General features: G+C 45.0%; 1 long non-coding RNA gene across 4 annotated transcripts in view; it reads right to left on the bottom strand.

The window, feature by feature from the left end:
• The window catches only part of LOC132413289 (uncharacterized), a 445109-nt gene that overhangs the window by 40887 nt on the left and 382575 nt on the right, over positions 1-21647 (bottom strand). The gene's annotated exons all lie outside the window — the stretch shown is intronic.

Raw genomic sequence — 21647 nt, 5'->3', positions numbered from 1 at the left:
ATTGCCATGATAGATTTTCAAATCTCTTGACTTTACACCAGCCATGAATTGGCTTATGACAACACCAGAAAATGTCAACAGGAGGCCTGTGTTTCAGACTTCTAAAGCTTCTAGTCCCGGGGACCTGAAGGAATTGTCCAGCTATGAATCTAAACTAAGGGACTCAGAGCCTTCCCTTCATCATGAATTTCGAAATATTTGGAATTTTCTATAGAACTGCAAAATATGATCGTTTTTCTCCTTTAAATTTCCTTGAAAACAAACATCATTTATAAAAATCAAACATTTAAGATTTATTTTTATTGTTTCTCCTGTAACAACATTCTTATGGCCTCTATCATGGAAGAAAGGGGTTGTATGTCCCACAATCAAATCATGTCACTGTCAGCCTGTCAGATATAAAAGGAAATGAGAACAAATCCCTTCCTTATCCGGAGGGTTTCCCCTGGAATCTCTCTCTTTCCTTTCTATTAAGGCCCTTTGTCCATTAACCTCCTTATTACTCCCCCAAGCCCCACACCTCCCAGGGCACGTGACTTCTGGTGTGGATGTCATTTATTTAGCGGGCTGAGGGTGCAGTGGGCTCTCCAAGCCCTCTGGTACAGGAGGGGCTGCCCACCCCTTGGTCTGGATCTGGATCGATGAGTTGAAAGCCCATCAAGACCTTCACTGCTCCAAAACAATCCTCTCCAACATTGTCCTTTATGATGCTAAAAGTTCTTTTGTGTCCTTTTGTTCTAATAAACTTCATGCATGCCAAACAATGGGAAATGTGGAGAGGGATGGAGAAGGAAAAAAGAAAAAAATTTACTGTTTAATTTCCTTATCTCCTGGATTTTGTATATATTATTATGAGATTTTTAATTAAAAGCTCATCTCAAATTCAATTCCTCTATTAAATGGGGTAAAGGCAGATGGGAAGGGTGAAAAACATGACTTAAGTTTATGAAGATATGGGTTTCATTAACTATTCCCTTTTCTGCTAAAACATGGTAACAGCACACATCAAATATTGGGAAGGATCTTTGGCTTTCGGTATTCCGACTTCCTAAGGAGAGATCAGTCTGGTAATGAATTGAGTTGGACTATTCATTAAATACTTTGAAAGCAAAGAAGAAAACCCAAATCACTGCTGCTCCTGTGTCCCCATTGGAGTGATGGTGGGAATCCCCCCCACATTCCCCTTCTCCTGTGTGTGTGAGGGTATCTGGGCTGTCTTCCCACTGAGGCTCTCTCCCATTCCACGCTGGGGTGGAACCTCTCACTCAGGTGAGTTTTCACTGTAGATGCCCTACTGGTCACTGCAGCTCTGGAAGCAACAACCTTTGTTGGGTCGGTGCCTTCCGGGGAGAAAGAAGAACGCTTTTCCCTTCTATCCCTCAATCTCAAGCCAGGTGGTTCTGTGATCTTTAACAGAACCTGTCTGCAGCCTTGAGTAATAAGGAAATCGTAATTCGGAGGTACTTATACTGGGTAAAACCACCTTCAGTGGCGGAGCCTCCCCCCAGGGGCTTGTGCAGTATGAAGCGCCTTGCGACTGCTCCAGGCTCCCTTCACTAAGCAGAAGTCAGTTTTGCCTTGTTCACCACAGGGGTGAGGCGGTGAGTACATCTCTGTCCCTCCACAGGACAAAGTGTCCTCTCTTTCCTGATCCAAGGTCTGCCAGCAGATGCTTCTGTTTTCAGATTTGCTCTTTCCGGAGAACACCCCTCCCTCCTGGAAGCCCCACCTCCTTCTGGTAAGAGTTGGCCTTGTGCTGTGTCTTCCAGCAAGGCAATCCCATCAGAATAAAGTCATCCAAATGCAATGCAATGCAAGGCACTTTGCTGCCCATCTTCATTCTGGAATCGCCCATCCTATTTTACTATGGGTGGGACATTAGCAATCTAATGTGGGCTCACTGCAGGTTCTCCTTTAGCTGGAGTTGGTGCTTGGGTCCACATGTCATTTCTGCATCTTTAGGGGCTCAGTTCCTGATGTCCTGTGAGAAACTGGCCACACAGACACCCCTCTACACACACATCTAAGAACGAATGAAAAATTTCAATTCTAATTCCACATACAGAGAAGAAACCTTTCTCTAGGAACCAAAAGTGGCAGACACTCAGCTCTGCCCATGATACACGCCCCTTTTCATAGAGTCAGCTGCTGGGGTCCAGAGCACCCTAAAACTCTCAGCGTGAGGAGACGGGCTTCGCTCTGTGTGTGCACAGTCATACGTGGCAAGGGAGCAAGGGGTGAGTTTGAACGGTGGCACTCTTATTTTCCCACCTGAAAGGTGGTATTCTGACAACAGAAGAATGGTTTGCTCCAAAGGTGGACTCAATTGTCCACCTGTTATAACACAGAGACTTCCTCAAAGCTTTGAAATGAGAGATTTCAAAGACTTTAGGATAATGATTTAGTTGGAACTCAATATATAGATGTCTCTCCTTCCTACCTCTCTACCCTTATACTATCATCTCTGCAAGATGAAACTTCCAGCCCAGTACTAGCCTCAGAGTGGGAGTTCAACTCTGAGAAGTGGTATGAGGCAGGTGGAGGCTGGGCTTCCCCCTGTGTTGGTCCGCTCAGGCTGCTATAACAGAATACCATAGACAGGGCTGCTTAAGCAACAAACATTTGTGTGTCACAGTTCTGGAGGCTCGAAGCCTGAGATCAGGGTACCAGCATGGTCAGGTTTTTGGTGAATGCCCTCTTCCTGGTTTGTAGATGACTACCTGCTTGCTGTGTCTTCACATGGTGGGAAGAGATAGTGCTGGCAGCAGCAATCCCATCATGGGGCTCCATCCCCTTGACTTCATATAAACCGCATCACTTCCCAAAGACCCCACCTCCAAACACCACGGTATTGGGGATGAGGAATTCAAGATACGGATTTTGGAGGGATGTAAACATTCAATCCATAATGTCTCCAACTAGATATTGCTAGGAATAGCTTTCTCTCTCTCCCTCTCGCTCTCTCTCTCTCTCTCTCTCCCTCTTTCTCTCCCTCTCTCTCCCTGTCTCTCTCGCTCTCTCTCCCTCTCCCTCTCTCTTCCCCTCTCTCTCCCTCTCTCTCTCTCTCCCTCTCTCTCCCTCTCTTTCTCTCTCTCTCTCTCTCTCTCTCTCTCTCTCCTCCTCCTCCTCCCTCCACCCCTCCTCTCTCTTTGTATGTAACTGTGTGTGCAAATGAGAGAACAAACTGAATGCAAATTTCATCAAGCATCCAGATGTCTTCAGAAATCTGTCATCACATACTTGATTGAAGGACATTTTTACCCAACACCTGGTTTTTGTTGCTATGTCAACTCAGGGTAAGATGAGCCCAATTTTCAGAACTGGAAGGGAATATTTTGATTCTAAGCCTTTGAGACATTTCAAGATTACTTGCTACGTATAGCGTATCAGACCCTCTCATGCCCATGTCCTCTCAACTTTATTTCTGGTCCCAGCCCCAGCGGGTGCATTGCTGCCATCAGGACTAAATGCCCCTCACGCTGGCGCTTCTTCTCCTGAGCTCACGTCATGCATCTTTCTTGGTCACTCTGATGCCCCAAGACTGGCTTGTTTCTATTCAGCAAGCCCCCTCCATATAACTGGGAAATGCAGTGTCAGCACCCACAGGGGCAACTCTCAACAGTGGGGCTTCTACTTCTGCTGGTTGGTCGTTGGGTGAAAAGCCCTGAGAAACATTCTGGACACTCTTCACAAGTGCCCAGAAAGGATGGAGCCATGCGTGCCCATAGCACTGAGCCCAAGAGCACAATCAGATGCTGACTTTTCCTCAGATGAGGAAATTGAGGCTTCTAAAAGATTAAATAAATATCTAACACCTCTTAATAAAAATACCAGGATTCCAACTCAGGGTCCTCCTTCTAGTACAGTCTCTTCCTTCTGTACCTTTAACAGAAACCAGAGAGAACTGACATTAATACTAATGATAGCCCTTTGCTGAACAGCTGCCAGGCTCTAAGCCTAGCACTTTCTGTATGTTATTACTTTAATTCTCACATGAACCCTATGAGGAGGGTTTTATTAAACCCGTTTTAAAGATTAAGTATAAAGATGGGAAGAAGTTTGCAAAACTGAAGTGTAGAGAGTCTGGGACTCAAACCCAGGTCTGTTTGTCTGTGGAATCTTACATTTTCCACTTTTCATCCAGGAAGTCAGTTTTTTAAAAAAACTTACTGATGATAGTTTGATCATTACCAAGAATCATAACATGACACTGTTGATCTTTCTCCTACTATAAACAATTGTTTATTGTATATTTCCTATTTCATACTTACAATAATAATGTGTTTGCTACCCGCTGGGTACTTTGCTTCGTGTTTTTCCTGAATTATTCTTTTTGATTCCCGTGGCAATTCTAAGAGAGAATTGCTATTATCGGTCAAATTAGCAGATGAGAAAACTAGATTTCAGAGTGTTTAAGCCTCTCGCTCAAGGACATCTCTGATTGCAAACTATATCTCTTTATCCGCTATGTTATACTGCATCTGTCAGAAGCTTTTTGAAAGGAGAAAGAAAGCCTTTAAAAGAAAGCACATTGAAAGGACTCCCCAAAGTGGAGTCTCTGGGACGAGAGCTGAACACCAGCCCCAGGAACGTGGTAACCTCACTGAGCACCCAGAGTATGCGGCTATGATTTGTCTCATTTTCATATGATGAATTGTGCTTTCTGTGTCACTACTGTGTCATTCTTGATTCCATCAGGAGCTCTGCTTTCATCTCCCTCTTTGTATTTTCCCCCCGAGTCTTGTTGTTTGGGTCCGAATCAGATCTGAGCAGGCAGAGTTATAGAGGGCACCTAGTGCATGCTGTTCTGTAGACAGCTGGAGTTGGAGCTCATAGCTATTCGAAGGGCAGCATATTCCCTGGATGGAGCATTCTGGGGGGCTGTAGTTCAAAGAAAATTACAAAATTGCGAAAATAAGACATCTGGCCATTTCACCTTGTTGACAAGTTTTCAGGCAAGATTGATGGCTCCAGCTCCGGCCCCAACACACATATATGCCAATACTGTGAATTCCTTTATAGTCCATACATCTTGATTAAATCCCCGACACTGCTGATACACTTGGTGAACAAATATCAAACACAAGGTCTGAGGGAGGGGAGCAGGTCCAGGGAAGTAATTTAAGTTGATGTAAGTGAATGAGGCAGATGTCTCAACAAAGGGACTCCCTGCTGGGCCCATGGCAATTGGAAGATGAGACATGTGTCGGGGACCCCAGAGGCCTCAGCAGACCTATGAGGCAGGTGGAGCTGCACAGTTCGAGGACGGTGGGGAGGGGCCTCCAGCTCCAACGTGCCTCAGGTTTATTCTGGTTCCCATTTCTTCAAGCACCAAATGGCCCTTGAGCACCTACCCCGTGCTTGATTCTGAGCAGATGTGGAGGAACCACCATCTCTGCCACTAAGACGAGAAAGACTCAGAAACAAAAACCAACCCAAATTCTATCACAGGAGGGCAATCCAGATGCTGGGAGGGAAAGCAGGGCAGCATCACTTAGGTGATGAGGTTTGAAGGATGACGAGGACTGACCAAGGAGAAAGAGGAGGAAGGATGGTCCGGATGGAGGGAACAGCATGCAATGGCTTGGGAGACCTGAGTGTCTTGGAGTGTCCAGGGCTTAGGGTTCGTGGAGAAATGGGACTGACAAGGTTGAGAGACAGGAAGGAAGGAAGCAGGTCATATCAGCTGTGAGACTTTATCAGGCACAACTGGTTATTTTCCAGCTTCCTTATACCCACAAACATCCAAATGACATGTCCTCCTAACATCACTGAAAATTGCAAGATGAATTAGGTATTGTTACTAAAATACGATGGAAGCAAGAGTGTGAAGCATGGTTTTGTTTTTCCAGATGTAGTTTTGAAATCCATTGTTAGAGGCCACACGGAACCACTGAGGGTTTTGAGCATGTCACACAGGCGTGCCAGGGCTCTCTGGACTGGGCTGGGGGAAGTGCCTGCCTTCAGCTGTGCAGCCCAAGAAGACTGTGGTGATTACATACTATGATTGAATGCTGTATCTCCCCCAAATTCACATCTTGAAACCTAATGCCCAATGGGATGGTATTAGGATGAGGGGGTTTGGGGCGTGATTAGGGCTTGAGGGTGGAGCTCTCATGAATGGGATTAGTGCCCTTATAAAAGAGACCTCACAGAGCTCCCTCACCCCTTCTGCCATGTGAGGACACAGAGAGAAGACAGCTGTGAATCAGGAAGCCCTCCCCAGACACCAAATCTGCTGGCACCATGACCTTGGACTTCCCAGCCCCCAGAACTGTGAGAAATAAGTGTTTCTTGTTTATCAGCACCCAGTTAAAAGTATATTTGTTACCGCAGCCTGAATAGACTAAGGCGTTATGGCAACAGAAGAGATGGAAAAGGGAGAGCCTGGCTTGGTGAGGCCTGATGAGGAGGACAGAGTCTCCCAGCAGAGGCCACCACATGTCAAAGTCCAATCTTAGGTTAACGCCTGAGATTTCTAAAATGCTCTTAAGCTTATTTGAAGCTCCATTTAGAAATGGAGTTTACACAGAGCTCATCCATTCTTAGGGGGCCTTATGGGTACTAAACCAACCATAGTGATAGACAAATAGACAGATCAATAGATTAAGTTTTAATGAGAATATCTGCTTCCTCACCAGGGGTCCAGATTACAAGTGGATTTGTTTGTCCTGGCCTTTGTTTTTTCCCCTTTCCAGGAGGAAGATGATCATGGAGAAATGAATTATTCTCAGGAATTTGTTTGGTAGACTTTCATCCAATCTGGCAATGTTTGCACCAGGAACTCTATAGGGTGTGTGTGTGTGTGTGTGTGTGTGTAAAACAGGGCACATACCATAATGCTGAAGGCAGAACACTTGCACCAAAGTTGCCTAAGGTCTAATGGGGGAGATGCTTATCAATAGGAATTGAGTACAAGAAAGAAGTGTTATAACACAAGCAGGATCTGAGCAGGTCTGAGAAGGGCATGGCCCCTCCTTCCATTTCCTACAAATAATATTTCTTCGGGAAACTGGTCATATCTGATCCCTGGTACAGCCTTTGGCAGGAAGTGGTAGTGTTTTCAAATGAAGTCATTAATCGAAATTTAATAGCGAGGGATTTCCAATGAAGTAGATAATAGGCAAACTACTTATGTTCGATGACTAAACACGCTCTACAGTGTTGGAGCCTGTATTCATTTATGAGGAACACCACAACAAAGTATCACAAATTGGGTAGTTTAAAGAATAAAAACGTATTTTCTCACAGTTCTGGAAGCTGGAAGTGTGAGCTCAAGGTGCTGGCAAGTTTGCTTTCTTCCAAGACCTTTCTCCTTGGCTTGCGGATGACGACCTCCTTGCTGCTCTTCACGTGGTCTTTCCTCTGTGTCTGTCTGTGTCCTAATCTCCTAGTCTCATAAAGACACTGGTTGTATTGGATCAGGGTCACTCCAGTGACCTAATAATCTTAATTATCTCTTTGAAGACCTTATCTCCAAATACAGCCACATTCTGAGGTGCTGGGGGTTAAGACTTCAACATATGCATTTGCGGGGGACAGAGTTCAGTCCATAAAAGGGCCATATTGTGTGTATGCTGAAGTTAATACGGGGAGATGTGAAAGCAGGATCACTGCTCTAACTGGAATAGAATCAGGATGTGTATGAAAAGACAAACCAAAGTGGTATAACTCTTAAGTGTAAAGGGGCAATACAGGGGTCTTGATTGACAGCTGTCTGGACCGTGGTCTTGTTTAATGCAATGCTGTCCTGCATCCTGGCTCCCGTGGCCTGGGATCTGGGGGACTGGCTGAGAGAGGAGGTTCAGAGGCAGCAGGGGCCCCACACTGGCTTGGGACAACAACCTCTTTCAGTCTTTACTCTCAGTCAGTTGGAGTTGTAAGATGCCTGTGACTTCAGTGAGGTCAATGACATTGTTATGACTTTGACAACAGAAGGGAACTCTGTTAAACAGCCTGAGATCACATGAATGCCTCTGTCACCTGATTTGGCTTCCCTGTTAATTGACTGAACGCAAAGCAAACTAAAACCTAGAGTTGGAGACGCAAGAGGGAAGAGATAGGGGAACATATGTATATGTATAGCTGATTCACTTTGTTATAAAGCAGAAACTAACACACCATTGTAAAGCAATTATACTCCAATAAAGATGTTAAAAAAAAAAAAAAACCTAGAGTTGTTTTCCCCACGTACCTCTTCTAAGTTGTATCTCCCCTAAGCTTCACAATTATATTTCGGGGACTCTTTTCCTTCCTCTATCTTTTCCTTTCTTCCAGAACCTACCATGTGCGGGCATTGGGCTAAGCAATCTTCTAACATTCACAGCATCTCCTATAGGATACTGTTCAGCTGCTTCTGTCTATATCCACTGATATGGAATGATGGAGGAATGTGCTTTCCTGGAACTCCCAGCCATTGGCCCCAGTTCTGCCACCTGGGAAATCAGGGCTGAGATTGCCTTCCAAATGACCACCCTTCAGAACGGGAAGTGAAATTTCAAATCCTACCGACTTCACCGTGCAGATCCTTTTAAGGGCCTCTTGCCCTTCTCCCCCACCTCTGCCATGCTTTCTTCCATCATTTTTTCAGTCCTTCCTTAAACATTAATTAAGCAGAATTTGTGCCAGAAACTCAGACTGCAGTGTAAAATAAGATTTCATTAAGCCAGAAGTTCCATGAAGGCAGGAGCCATGTCTAGCCTGTTTCCACTGTATCCACAGTGCCTATCCCAGTGCCCAACTCATAAAGGGGATTGGTCAATAGTTGCTAATAGGAGGCAGGAAAGAAAGCAGTCGGAAAGGCAGGAGGGCAGTCTCTGCCCTCAAGAAGCTTACTACATAGTCAGGGAACAGCAGAGGAACAAACAGTTTTTATCCACCGTGGTGGGTCTAAAATGCAGGCGTGTACACAGGACAGCAGCGCACCACGGAAAGAACACCTAAATCTGCCTGGGGAAGTCAGAAGACGCTTTACATGGAGGAGGTGATCCTTGGACTGATGTGAAGAATAACTAAAGGTTTGCCAGAGGGAAAACTGGGATTTCAACAACAGAAGTGGGGCATGCACCAGGGCACAGAGACTTGCAACATCAAATAATGCGGAAACCACCAGTATGTCAGTGTTTACTGAACCCCTGTTATGTGCCAGGCATGTTCCCCGTGCTTCAGGTATGAGAGGTTACAGAGTCCCTGTTGCCACGTGAGTTTTAATTCTCAAAGCAGGAGAGGATCAAGGAAATCCGAGTTGTATTCCCACCTAGTCGTTGATCTGTTAGTAACTTGTTATTCGTTATTCTTCCATTTTAAAAGGCACAGTCAACTGCACAGCTACTGAGTAATGCATCATAAAATAGCGAGTGAAAAAATAATTACATGTTCCTGAAACTGCTTGGTGGTTATCCTTGAAATATCAAATCATTGCGATGAATTACTTGGTAATATAACTTTTCTTTTTTTAATTTCATGTTAATGCTCCAATTTACTAGTCACAGTAATCCTGACATCACTACTGCACCAGCAGGGTGGATATTCTAAGCAGTTCTGACAATATAATAACGGTGATTACATGGATATTTGTTTCCATCAACTAAATAATAACACCTTGTCCCGAGAACCTAGGTTTTTTGGAAGAATCTCAAAACGCTTTATCAACAAGCATTATTTTTCAGGGGGGTGTGGGTCAAAGGCACCCAGGTCAGGGGGCTCACATTGCAGGTTGAGCAGGAGGCCAGTGGTGGTTAAAGGAGACCCTAGTCCAGGGGTGGAACTCAGGAGGAGCAAGTGGTTACGATCCCACCAGCTTCACCTCACCAAGGAGCCTGGCAGCAGGGGATGTGGTCCCTGGATCAGAGGGCCTCAGGGCTGAGATTCCGCCCTGCACTGCCCCCGACAGGTCAGGAATTTGGGCCCCTACCATTTCTGAGAGGCCAGTATTAGAACTTAGTATAACAGGTAGGTAAGTTCCTGAAAGTCTGCTATGTCCCAAAAAGTCTGTGCCTGATATATTACTTTGGCAGTCCAACAAGCAAACAAACAAAATAACTCTCACCTTAAGTGCACAGCCTCATTAGCAATTAAGGTAACATTAAGCAAAAGCAACTTCTAATTTACTACAGAACACCTATTGAATAAGCAGTAACAAACAGATGCTGTCAGGGATGCAAAGAAACATGAGTTTACTTTGCGTAATCTTTCTGGAGAAAGGCAATTCAACAGGATTCATGAAACTATTTTTTGACTTATAAATTACTTCAAATTACTTCTAATGAAATCACATAAATGAAGGTCTGAGTACACTGCCCGGCACTTAGTAGGCTAGCAAGGAAACCATGTCTTCTTTCCTTTGGGTAATGCTTTATTTTAGCTCAGTCTCCTAGAAAATCAGCCTGAGACACAGCCTAAGTACTAATGTTTATCAGAGGATAAAATATCAGAGTAGCAAGAGGCAGGTGTTTTATTATTTATTTATTTATTTAACATCTTTATTGGAGTATAATTGCTTTACAATGGTGTGTTAGTTTCTGCTTTATAACAAAGTGAATCAGCTATACATATACATATGTTCCCATATCTCTTCCCTCTTGTGTCTGCCTCCCTCCCCACCTCCCTATCCCACCCCTCTAGGTGGTCACAAAGCACCGAGCTGATCTCCCTGTGCTATGCGGCTGCTTCCCACTAGCTATCTATTTTACGTTTGGCAGGTGTTTTAAAATGAAAGTTTTACTCTTATTCAGGTATGGTGAGGCCAACAGATCAGGAGATGACTGCCAGTTTGTTACTCCCAGTTCCCAAGAGGAGGGACACACAGTGCCATGTAGTGGCACACGCAGAGCACCAGGCTGGATCTGGGGGCAGAGGCAGTGGGGGTATCAGGGGTAGGGGGCTTTATTGTGGTTTCTTAGGGGAGAAATGGGTGAGGAAGGGTAAGCAGGCTCAGGATTGGCTGTTGTGAATAACTTCAGTGGGCTGGGGCACAGGGGCTGTCTCTGGGTGTCGTACCCGGCCCTGGGTTGCGGAGAACCCGCCCAGAGGGTGGGCAGTAGGCCTGAGTATGAGAGCCTCATAGAGATGGAGGAAGCAGTGGGGGGCTCGGGATTGGTTGTTTGTGTAGGAAAGGTAAACTCACAACTGAGTCATTTACCATCTCTGGGAGTTGGCTGACCCTGAAGGGGTCAGCAAGATCCCAGATGTCAAAGCATCAGAAACACTCATGGTTCACACAGGAAGAAAGAGTTTCCCTTTCTTGAGGTAAGAAAAATGGGAAAAAAAGTACAAAGTGGGAAGTTACTGAGATAGCTGTATTTTCACACACAAAAATGCAGGTGGACTCTGTCGTGTGGGATATCCTCAGACACCGTGGACTGGAGTGATTTATTGGGGTGGGAAAAGAGAAGGGTTTATTTGCTAGCACCTTCCCATCTCCTATCGCTCTATCTGCAAGGGTTACCCCCTGGGTATATACCTCTCCACTCCCAGGTCACATCACAAAGGCACTGAAGGGCAGAGGGCAAAAGGCTGCGAACCAGGAGACAGGTGACTCCTGTCTGCTCCAGACCTGAAAACTCAGAAGAGGAACCCAAATGAAAAAGAAACTGCTGTGGGCTGAGCTGTGATTCCCCTAAAATTTATATGTTGAAGTCCTGACCCCAGGACCTAAGAATGCGTCTGTGTTTGGAGATAGAGTCTTGAAGTAATTAAGATAAGATGAGGTCAGGACGTCCCTGGTGGTCCAGTGGTTAAGACTCTGTGCTTCCAGTGCAGAGGGCGTGGGTTTGATCCCTGGTCAGGGAACTAAGATCCCACATGCGGCGGGGCATGGCCAAAATAAATAAAATGTTAAAAAAAAAAAAAAAAAGGTGAGGTCATTAGCATGGGCCCTAACCAACATGACTGGTGTCCTTAAAAGAGGAGATCAAGGCACAGATGGGCAGAGTGAAGGTCACGTGAAGAGGCAGGGAGAAGACAACCATCGACAAGCCAAGGAGAGAGGGCGCAGAAGAAACCTACAAGCACCTTGATCTTGGACATCTAGGCTCTGAAATTGTGAGGGGAAAAAAAAAGTACTGTTGTTTAAGCCACTGGGACTTTATTATGGCAGCCATGGAAGACATACAGAAGCCATTGTACAAACACACACACACAAGCTATGCAATTTACAACAGCAGACTCCAGAAAGGAGGATCATAGAGAAAATTTGGTAGAGCAAAATAATGAATAATAAATATCTAACCATTAAAATAAAAATTCTCTAGAGTAGGCAGATAATTGTGAGCATTGAATGATGGTGAATAAAGAAGGCAGAAGGGAAAATGGAATGTATATGCTGATTACAACTAGGTAAAATAAATGTAACTTTTTATGTTTATTAAGATCAGAAAAGATTTTGGAGTGATGGGAAGTTAATTCTTTTATCCCCACAAAATTGTTTTAATTAAACTACCTATATAATGATACTGCAGTTAAACACAGGCATACCTTGGAGATATCGTGGGTTCGGTTTCAGGCCACTGTGATAAAGTGAATATTGCAATAAAGAAAGTCACACAAATTTTTTGGTTTCCCAGTACATACAAAAGTAATATTTGGATGGACCTAGAGGTTATCGTACTAAGTGAAGTAAGTCAGACAGAGAAAGACAAGTAGCATGTGATTTCCCTTATATGTGAAATCTAAAAAATGATACAAATGAACTTACTTACAAAATAGAAATAGACTCACAGACGTAGAGAACAAACTTACGGTTACCAAAGGGAAAAGCGGGGGAGAGGGATAAATTAGGAGTTTGGGATTAACAGATACTCACTACTGTATAGATAAAAAAGATAAACACAAGGACCTACTGTATAGCACAGAGAACTATATTCAATATCTTGTAATAACGTATACTGGAAAAGAATCTGAAAAAGAATATATATAGGTATATGAATAACTGAATCACCTTGTGGTACACTGAAAACTAACACAACATAGTAAATCAACTATACTTCAATAGAAAAAAATTTAAAAATTTATGTTGACGCTATACCGTAGTCTATTAAGTGTGCAATAGCATTATATCTTAAAAAATGTACATACCTTAATTTAAAAAATGCTTTATTGCTAAGAAATGCTAACCACCATCTGAACCTTCAGCAAGTCATAACATTTTTGCAATAGTAACATCAAAAATCACTGATCACAAATCACCACGATAAATACAATAATAATGAAAAAGTTTGAAATATTGCAAGAATTCCCAAAATGTGAGACAGGCACTGAGTGAGCAAGGGCTGTAGGAAAAATGGCGCTGACTCAGGGTTGCCACACACCTTCAATTTGTAAAAAATGCAGTATCTGTGAACTGCAATAAAATGAAGCACAGTAAAATGAGATATGCCTGTAAATATGTATTATGTTCATTAAAAATTTTTTATCCTTTCTTCACACAGCTTTTACAGGAGAAAAATATGTTTAAGTCATACAGCCTTGCCAGGTCTGTTGAATACGCTGGTGTGTTGAGAAGGATTCTGAGGCTCTATCTCAATTTAGCAGGGCAGCAATTTTCTGTGAGTGGCACAGGAGGGGGAAATGGCAACGCGTACCTGCCCTGGATGATCTTCCAAGGCCTGTTCAGCTTTTCCTCCGTGATTCTAAGATAACATCAATGAGTCTTTGCAGGTTAGAGTAAAATTGAGTTCAAGGCTGCTTATTGGCTAAATAAATAAGCAAAAAGGGTTATTTCTGGTGTGTGTCACACAAACTTGTGCATCCTTGTTCCAAGGCATATCTGGCTAGGGTTCTTATTGACATCCTGAGTAAATATCCTGCAGGCTTTTCATTAACTAGACTTCGTTTCTCATTTAGATTCAGATTTTTCTCTCCCAGGGATTAGGATCTCTAGTCACCAGACTGCTATTGTTTCCCGGGTTGATATTATGCAGCGTAGCTCAAGTTTTTAAAACTAAAGTCGATAATATAAAAACAAACAACCAAGAAAACCTGAAATCTCTCACCTAACTCTCACTTAAATGTGTTTTTTGAGTTATTTAAAAACAGAAGTCAGTACGACCACTTCTGTAGCCCTTTGCTGTTTGCAAAGCATTTCCCATGCGTTTGATCTTCACATACCCACCTCCGAGAAAGGCAGTCATTATTCCCCATTTACAGCGGGGTTTTGTCATTATCCCCGGGGACCACACAACTACATTCTTTTTTTTTTTTTTTTTTGGCTGTACGCGGGCCTCTCACTGTTGTGGCCTCTCCCGTTGCGGAGCACAGGCTCCGGACGCGCAGGCTCAGTGGCCATGGCTCACGGGCCCAGCCGCTCCGCAGCATGTGGGATCTTTCCGGACCGGGGCGCGAACCCATGTCCCCTGCATCGGCAGGCGGACTCCCAACCACTGTGCCACCAGGGAAGCCCACAACTACATTCTTTAACTGGACTTGGGTCTGGCTGACTCCAGCTTCAGGCTCTTCACAGCTCGTAGTGTGGTGTCTCTGCTTCTAACTATAATGACACCTGGCTGATGCTAGCCCAAATTCAGTCCCGACGCGTTCCTTGTGAAGTGCTGAACCAACCAGTTTCCCCTCCGCTGAGACGTGTCAGCTCTCACGCCTTCTTCACCATTCCCTCACTGACTCAGAATTTCTACAGGGCATCTCCAGTGGGTCTGTTTGCCCTCCATGCCCTCAGTCCTGGGGAGTTTTGGGACTAGGGCTTTCCCAGCAAGTGAGATTTTTCACTGCTAAAACCGGGAAAGTCCTGTCAAGCTGGTCACCTGCCTGAGAAGGACTTTAGCATCCTTCAGGTGGGGAGAAGAGGACGACATCGTGGATGGGGCCCAGGATGCTCTCTTGGCCAGCTTACAGCGCTGCCAACCGTCTAGCAGGATGGTCTGGAGTTCAGTTAGAGATCTCCGAGTCCCGACCTCTTGTTTAACTGGAGAGGTCCCGAGGCTCTAAGAGAAGGGCTTTCCCCAGGGTGTCCCAGCTTGTGAGTGGCAGACAAAGGAGCCAGCCCAGGGCTCCTGAGCCCATTCCTTATAACAATGGAAGCTTGGATACACTTCTGCCGTTTGCTTGCACTTCCTCATTTAAGTCTCCCACTCCTGTGAGATAGGCATTCCTCTCTAACGCATTTCCACTCAATTTATGAGGAAACCAAGACTTGGAGAGATGCGATCATTTGCCCAACGTCACACTGCTTCTAAGTGTCAGAGATGCGGCTGTTAGCCCAAGGCTTGTTCTGCTGTAATCTCCATAGCGACGAGCTACACACTGCAGAGTTTACACTGTGCGAAGTCCTACAGGATACGCTTAAGATTGTTTCACGTAGGAGAACTGCCCAGCAGAATTGAGAGCTAAATGAATGGCTGGTGTTTTAGATCACTGGATTGTGTGTGGTGTGTCATACAGCAAAACCTAATTGATGCAGTGCATTAACTCACTGGTTTCTAACAGTAACTCTGCACTGGCTGTTAATAGTTGACTCTTGTCAAATGAGGAATCTAAAACATAATAGAGGGAAAATGACTGGAAAGTGGCCGAATTGGGATTAGACCCATGTCTGTGTCACCCCAGAGTCAGTACTTTCATCAGTGTGGCAGACAAAAAATTTGACCTCCAAAGATGTCCACATCCTAATCCCCAGAACCTATGAATTAAGGTTCCAAATAGAATTCAGGTTGCTGAGCAGCTGGACTTAAAGTAGAGAAATTACCTTAGATTATCCAAGTGTAATCTTGAAGGTCCTTAAAAAGGGAAGAGAGAGACAGAACAGGCAAATCTGAGAAGGTGTGATTACAGTAAAAAGGCACAGAGAGATGCAACGTGGCTGGACTTGAAGATGGAGAAAGGGGGTCAGGAGCCGAGGAATGTGGGAAAAAGCCTCTAGAAGCTGGAAAAGGCCAGGAAGCAGATTCCACCCAGAGCTTTCAGAAAGGAGAGCAGCCACGCCACACCGTGATTTTAGCCTAGCAAGACCCACATCAGACTGCTAGCCTCTAGAATTAAAATAGTAAATGAGTGTCGTTTTAAGCCACCAAGTTTGTGGTACTTTGTCACAGCGGCAACAAGAAACTCAAACAACTGCTGTAGTCTACACCCTCCGCACTTGGCTGTTCTCCTGGGTCTGAGCTGTGTTCATGTTCGCCCCCTCATGGTGCCAATCATACTGGGGGGGAGCTCCAAAAAGTACTGAAGTACTAATTATGGCCATTTATTGAGTACAAACAGTGTTCTAGGCACCAAGCTGAGTGTTTTATAAAAATATTTTATTGAATTACCATAACTGTGGTATGGCTACTCCATTTTACTAGCGTGAAAACAGAGGCTCAGAGAGGTCAAGCCTTTGCCTAAGGTCATACGGCTAGAAGTCATCGGGGAGGATGCGAACCTCTGTCTGTTAGCTCCACAGCCTTCCCCCTTTCACTCTACTGCGCTGACAGCAACGTTGCTGTTAGTGGAATTAAAGTGAGAAAGAATTTGAAAAACCTAGTGAGAAAATTTCATTAATTTGGAGAAATGGTACCTAGGGAACTAATGTTCCTCATTAACTCCTCCCTCCCTTCCCTTCCCTCCCTTTTTCACTTCTTTCTCTCCGCCCTTCCACACACATTTACTGAACCCCTGTCCTGGGATATGAGGACAAATAAGACACAGCCCCTGCCCTGAGGAGCTCCCACATAGCAAAGGAGTTGAAACACAGGCACACACAGTACCTGGGGAGGCTGCTGCCATGAGACAGGAAAGTCCTGTTCACCTTGGGAATCGGCTAGAAGAGAGAAGTGACATTTGAGCCCTGGATCTGCAGGTAGCCAGGCTGCGTTCCAGGCTTTTTACTGTTGTAACTTGACTCCAACTCTTTACTTCTCTGAGCTTCATTCATTCAAAAAATAGTTTTCAAGCACTTCTTATATACCAGGCAGTGAGTGAGGCAGACGCCATGCATCAGACAAGAAAGACAAGTGTGAGGGGTCTCATAAAACTGCTCCTGTGAAGTCCTGGAGGAGGAGAGCTGACCTGGGGGGGGCCAGCGAAGACCCTCTGAGATCTGCGGATGTGCTGAGACCTGAGGGGTCAGAGCTGGACTGGGGAGGCGGCCATGGTGGTCAAAGGAAGTCCGGGCAGATGGAAGGCCTGGAAACAGGTGGAAACCTGGTAGGTGTGAGGACTGGAAGAATCCTGTTGGCAGGGTCTAACCAAAAGACACTTGTAAACTGGAGCTGATGGCCCTTTCATGGAGCTGCAGGATTGATTGCCTGAGATAATGTGTGAAAGAGACATGCTTTCCTGATAACCTGTACGCGTTTTTATTTTAGCATTTATGAGGTACTAATTGTTACCACTAATTTTTTCTCCCCACTAGATGAAAGCTCCTGAGGGTATACCGATTAGGATAAAAAGTTAGGTTTCTGTAGCAAAAAGACCCAATAAAAACACATGATTTAAAGACCAACACCTCTGTTTCTCTATCACTCAGCAGTTCTGAGGTGAGCCGCCCAAGAATAGGAGGCAGCCTTTGTCCACTCGTCATTCCAGGGTCCAGGTTCCTCCCCTTCTGGGGCCCCTCCTTCCCCTGGCACATAGAGGACCTGAGTCACCAATCAACTGGTGGGAGTGGCCAGAGGCGGACCCTGAGAGCATCTGATGTTAGTGGTTTATCTGGGAGGAGTGGAGAAGAGAGACCAGGAAGACTAGGTAGGTAATACCGGGTGTATCATCTATTCATCTACCACCGTGTGGGATGCAGTGCATCCCACAGAAGGGCTCTTGGAGCTCGCGTGAAACACGTATCTTGGAGTTTTCTCACACAAGGGCCCAGGGCGCTGGGGTACTGACACACCAGCTCCTGCTGGCCATTGGTTGAGAGCTACTCCCAGAACATGCAAAGCCCCTAGCACTTCTGCCTTCCGTGCCAGCAGGAAAGAGGGCTCCAGCAGCAAGGAAAATCTCTCAGGAAAAGAAATGCAGATGCTGGCAGTTGGAAGGGAGGCAGTGTGAACAGAAAAGATAAAGGGAAGAGATAGGGGCGGGGCTCTCACAGCATCCGCCACACTGGGCAACGAGCAGTGTTTGCCAGAAAGAGAACGGCAACGTTGTGGTCCCCTCCTTACATCCCTGAGCATCCTCTAGGTCATAACAAATGCTCAATGAATGTTTACAGAATGAACAAGGTAAATGAGTGATAGGTAAGTGCATTAATATGTCCTGTGATGATTTACTTATTCCCATGGTGGAAGAGAACAAAGATCTACAGCCATGGCCATAGCTACTTCTATATCTGTATCTATGTCTATATATCTATATCTACATATTTATTGATCTAATATGTGTGTGCATACATACGCATCTCGAGAACTGTGCCAGGCACTCTGTGTGTGTTTGTGTGTATATATATACATATGTGTGTGTGTGTGTGTGTATATATGTGTGTGTGTGTGTGTAATTTTCACAACAAAATTATGGAAGGTGAATTTTCCTGCATGTATTGATGTGGAAACTGAGACAAAGAAAGGCCACGTCACTTGCCCAAGGTTGCACGTTTAGTTAGAAAACAGCAGAGCAATCGAACACAGCTCAGCTGGACTATTAAGCAGGGGCCCCTCCGGCTGCATCCTTCCACATTCCTTTCTCTATCACCCAATGGCATTAGCCAAACCATCAAGCTGATTTGAGTTTTGAGAAATTCTCTTTGAAGGGAATTTTCAAACCTGATGTTTCTACAGAGACCTGTAGAAGGATCCTCACAACTGACTTATCAACCTGGATGGATAGTGTTTGCTACAATCCCAGTTGAGAGAAAAAAAAAAAACAGGTTATTTTATGTGCTGACTACATTTCTAAGAGATCTAATTAAAACAGGACAACATCAGAACTCTGATTAAAGAATGCTGTATGAAAAGTGTGTCTACTTGAATGAATCAAGAATAGATAAAGGTAATAAAGATTTATTCCAGAGAGATGGGGGAGGGAAAGAGGGAGAGAGGAAGGGAGAGACAGAGAGAGAGACAGGGAGAGAGAAAGACAGAGACACATACAGAGAGAGGTGGAAACTGCTCACAGAAGAGGGTCTGGTGTTGGAGAGTTATTTGAAGCCATGGGTATCTGCCGGCAGATTCTATTAAAAGGTTTTGAGGGTTTAAAGAAATAGCACTACTTTTCCCTAAAGGTTAAAAGACCAATAACAGTAAAGCAATTTCTACTTGGTAAAATAAAACTGCAAGATCCATTTCACACAAGACTCAGGGAAAGAAGAGTCTGGTTCATCCAAGAGTCATATTGGGTGTGGGTTGGAAATTGACGGCTCTTTCTGACCCCAACCAAGAGCATCTTTCCCTGGCTGAAGCAGGTTGGGGTAGACCAGCTACTACAGGAACAGCATTGCAGGGAGCCATGCTCGCCCAGCCCTGACCTACATGCCATACAAGACGATTCCTAAAATTCAACGAGCATTTACTGCTCAGCTCTTATTTTCCAGAGCTGGTGCTGGATGCTTTCAAATGCATAGTTTAAATTATGTAATCATATCAGCAACCCTGTCAAGTGAGCTGACTTTGATGGTGGAGGAAGAGCCAGGAGCCCAGGAATGTCGCTGTAGAAGCCGGAAATGCAAGGAAACGGATGCTTCCCTAGCCTCTGGAGGGAGCGTAGCCCACTGACACTGATCTCCACCAAGTAAGACTGATTTCATAATTCTGACCTCCAGATCGATAAGAGAATCCACGTGTGTTGTTGTAACCACCAAGTCTGTGGTCGTTTGTCACAACAGCCATCGGGAACTAGTATGAGTGTCTTAACCAACAGTGCACAGCTGGGAAACAGAACAGGTTTTGAGCCCAGGTCTTTTGACTCCAAACATGGTACTGCTCCTATCACGACTTGCTGCTTCCTGCTGGGTGCTCTGTGCCACTCTCACTGACACCATTCAGATTCCTACAGAGCCTCTTCTCTGACACAGCGATTTCCAAACTTGACTCTGCGTCAGCTCTCCTGGGCCCTCTGTAATGAAATGCAGAGTCCCTGGACCCAAAGATTGAGAGGAGCCCTACACTGTGTATTTTTAAATAGGGGAATCTGCTGCAGGTTCTACGATCCAATCTGGGAATCACTGCTCTAGAACTTTTTATTTCTAAAATGTATTTGATACACAGATTCATAGGGAGAAAATATAAAATCACCTCTTTATCTTCCTTTGAACACCTGAACACTTGAATGGAGGGCTGATTTTGGAGGAGGCTGCTATGTGGGAAGAATTTCTAGTTAACAACACACTCGCCTTCACACCACTCCTGGGATGGAGGGAGTGTGATACGTCTATTACTGATGGGAAACCAAGGCTCATTCAGGTGACTTGTGACAAAGATCTTCTTCTTGACCAAACTCTAGACAGGCTCCTCTGCGCCTGACTAGGACCCATCCTTGGGCATTGTCCTCAAGGGTCCAATTTCAGCAAGAATCCTGCTAAGTCAGTTTAGCCGGATCTCCTCTTCTCCGTATCTGATCACTCGCAATATGTGATTCCCTTCCTCCTCGCCACCCGCTCCCCAGGTAGTATCTGACCACTGACCTGTCTTCAGCAAGAATCCTGTTAGGCCAGTCAGCCAGAATTACCCGCTGATCCCCACCTCCCCCCACTCCTGGGCTATAAAATTCCTACTTTTCCTTGTTGTATTCAGAGAGGAGCCCAATCTCTCTCCCCTACTGTAAAACCCCACTGCAGTGGTCCCTACGGCTATCATGACTGTCCTAAATGCAGGACAGCCTCAGCATCGTGACAAGTGTCATTAATGAGTTTTCTTTAGCACTTGCTGTATATGTGCTCAGTGGCTGCTGTGACAAAACACTACGCACTGGGTGGATGACAGCAACAAAACTTTACTGGCTCACAGTTTTGGAGGCTACGGGTCCTAAATCGAGGTGTCAGGAGAGCCGTACTCCTGATGAAACCTGCAAGGGAACAGTGTTGCGCCTTCTGGATGCTAGTAATCCTTGGTTTCCTTTGGCTTGTGGAGGCATCCCTCCACTCTCTGCCTCTGTTGTCACATAGTCATCTTTTTCCTGTGTGTCTCTGTGTCTCTTCACTTTTTATCAGGACACCAGTCATACTGGATTAAGAGCCCTCCTTATTCCAGTATGACCTCATCTTAATTTAACCAATTATATCAGCAACCACCCTATTTCCAAACAAAGTCATATGGAAGTACTGGTGGCTAGGAGTTCAATGTAGCTTTTGGGGGGGACACAATTCAACCCAGAACTCTTGCCAAAGCCATTTGGCTGGTAAATGGCAGCAGTGGGCTCAAATACAGATCTGGCTCTTTTCTCTTCACCCGCCTTGATGGAGTCTGCATATGAATAAGTGTGTGAACAAGTCTCATGGCTTTTCTGTGCCTTCCTAAGTCCTTCCAGGAGAGCTCTTGGCACTTGTAAGTCTCCCAGGTACTTTCCCTTGGGAGCTCTATTTTGCTCCACTGAGCACAAGTCAGAGGGAGCTCACATCTGCAGTTCTCTTCTCCACATCCCAAAAGGCTCAGACACTTTCTTTCCATTCCATGCTGTGTGCAATTGCTCCTCAAGGTGCAGAAGAGGGGCCCTTCTGTTGAAATGGATCGGATCCTACCTGGGAACTGTTATGTCTGTTGCTCTTTTGGATAATCTCTGCTGTAAAT

The sequence above is a fragment of the Delphinus delphis genome, chromosome 17 (assembly GCF_949987515.2).
Source record: "Delphinus delphis chromosome 17, mDelDel1.2, whole genome shotgun sequence".
Classification (NCBI taxonomy): Eukaryota; Metazoa; Chordata; class Mammalia; order Artiodactyla; family Delphinidae; genus Delphinus; species Delphinus delphis.
This window is presented reverse-complemented; position numbering and strand designations above follow the sequence as displayed.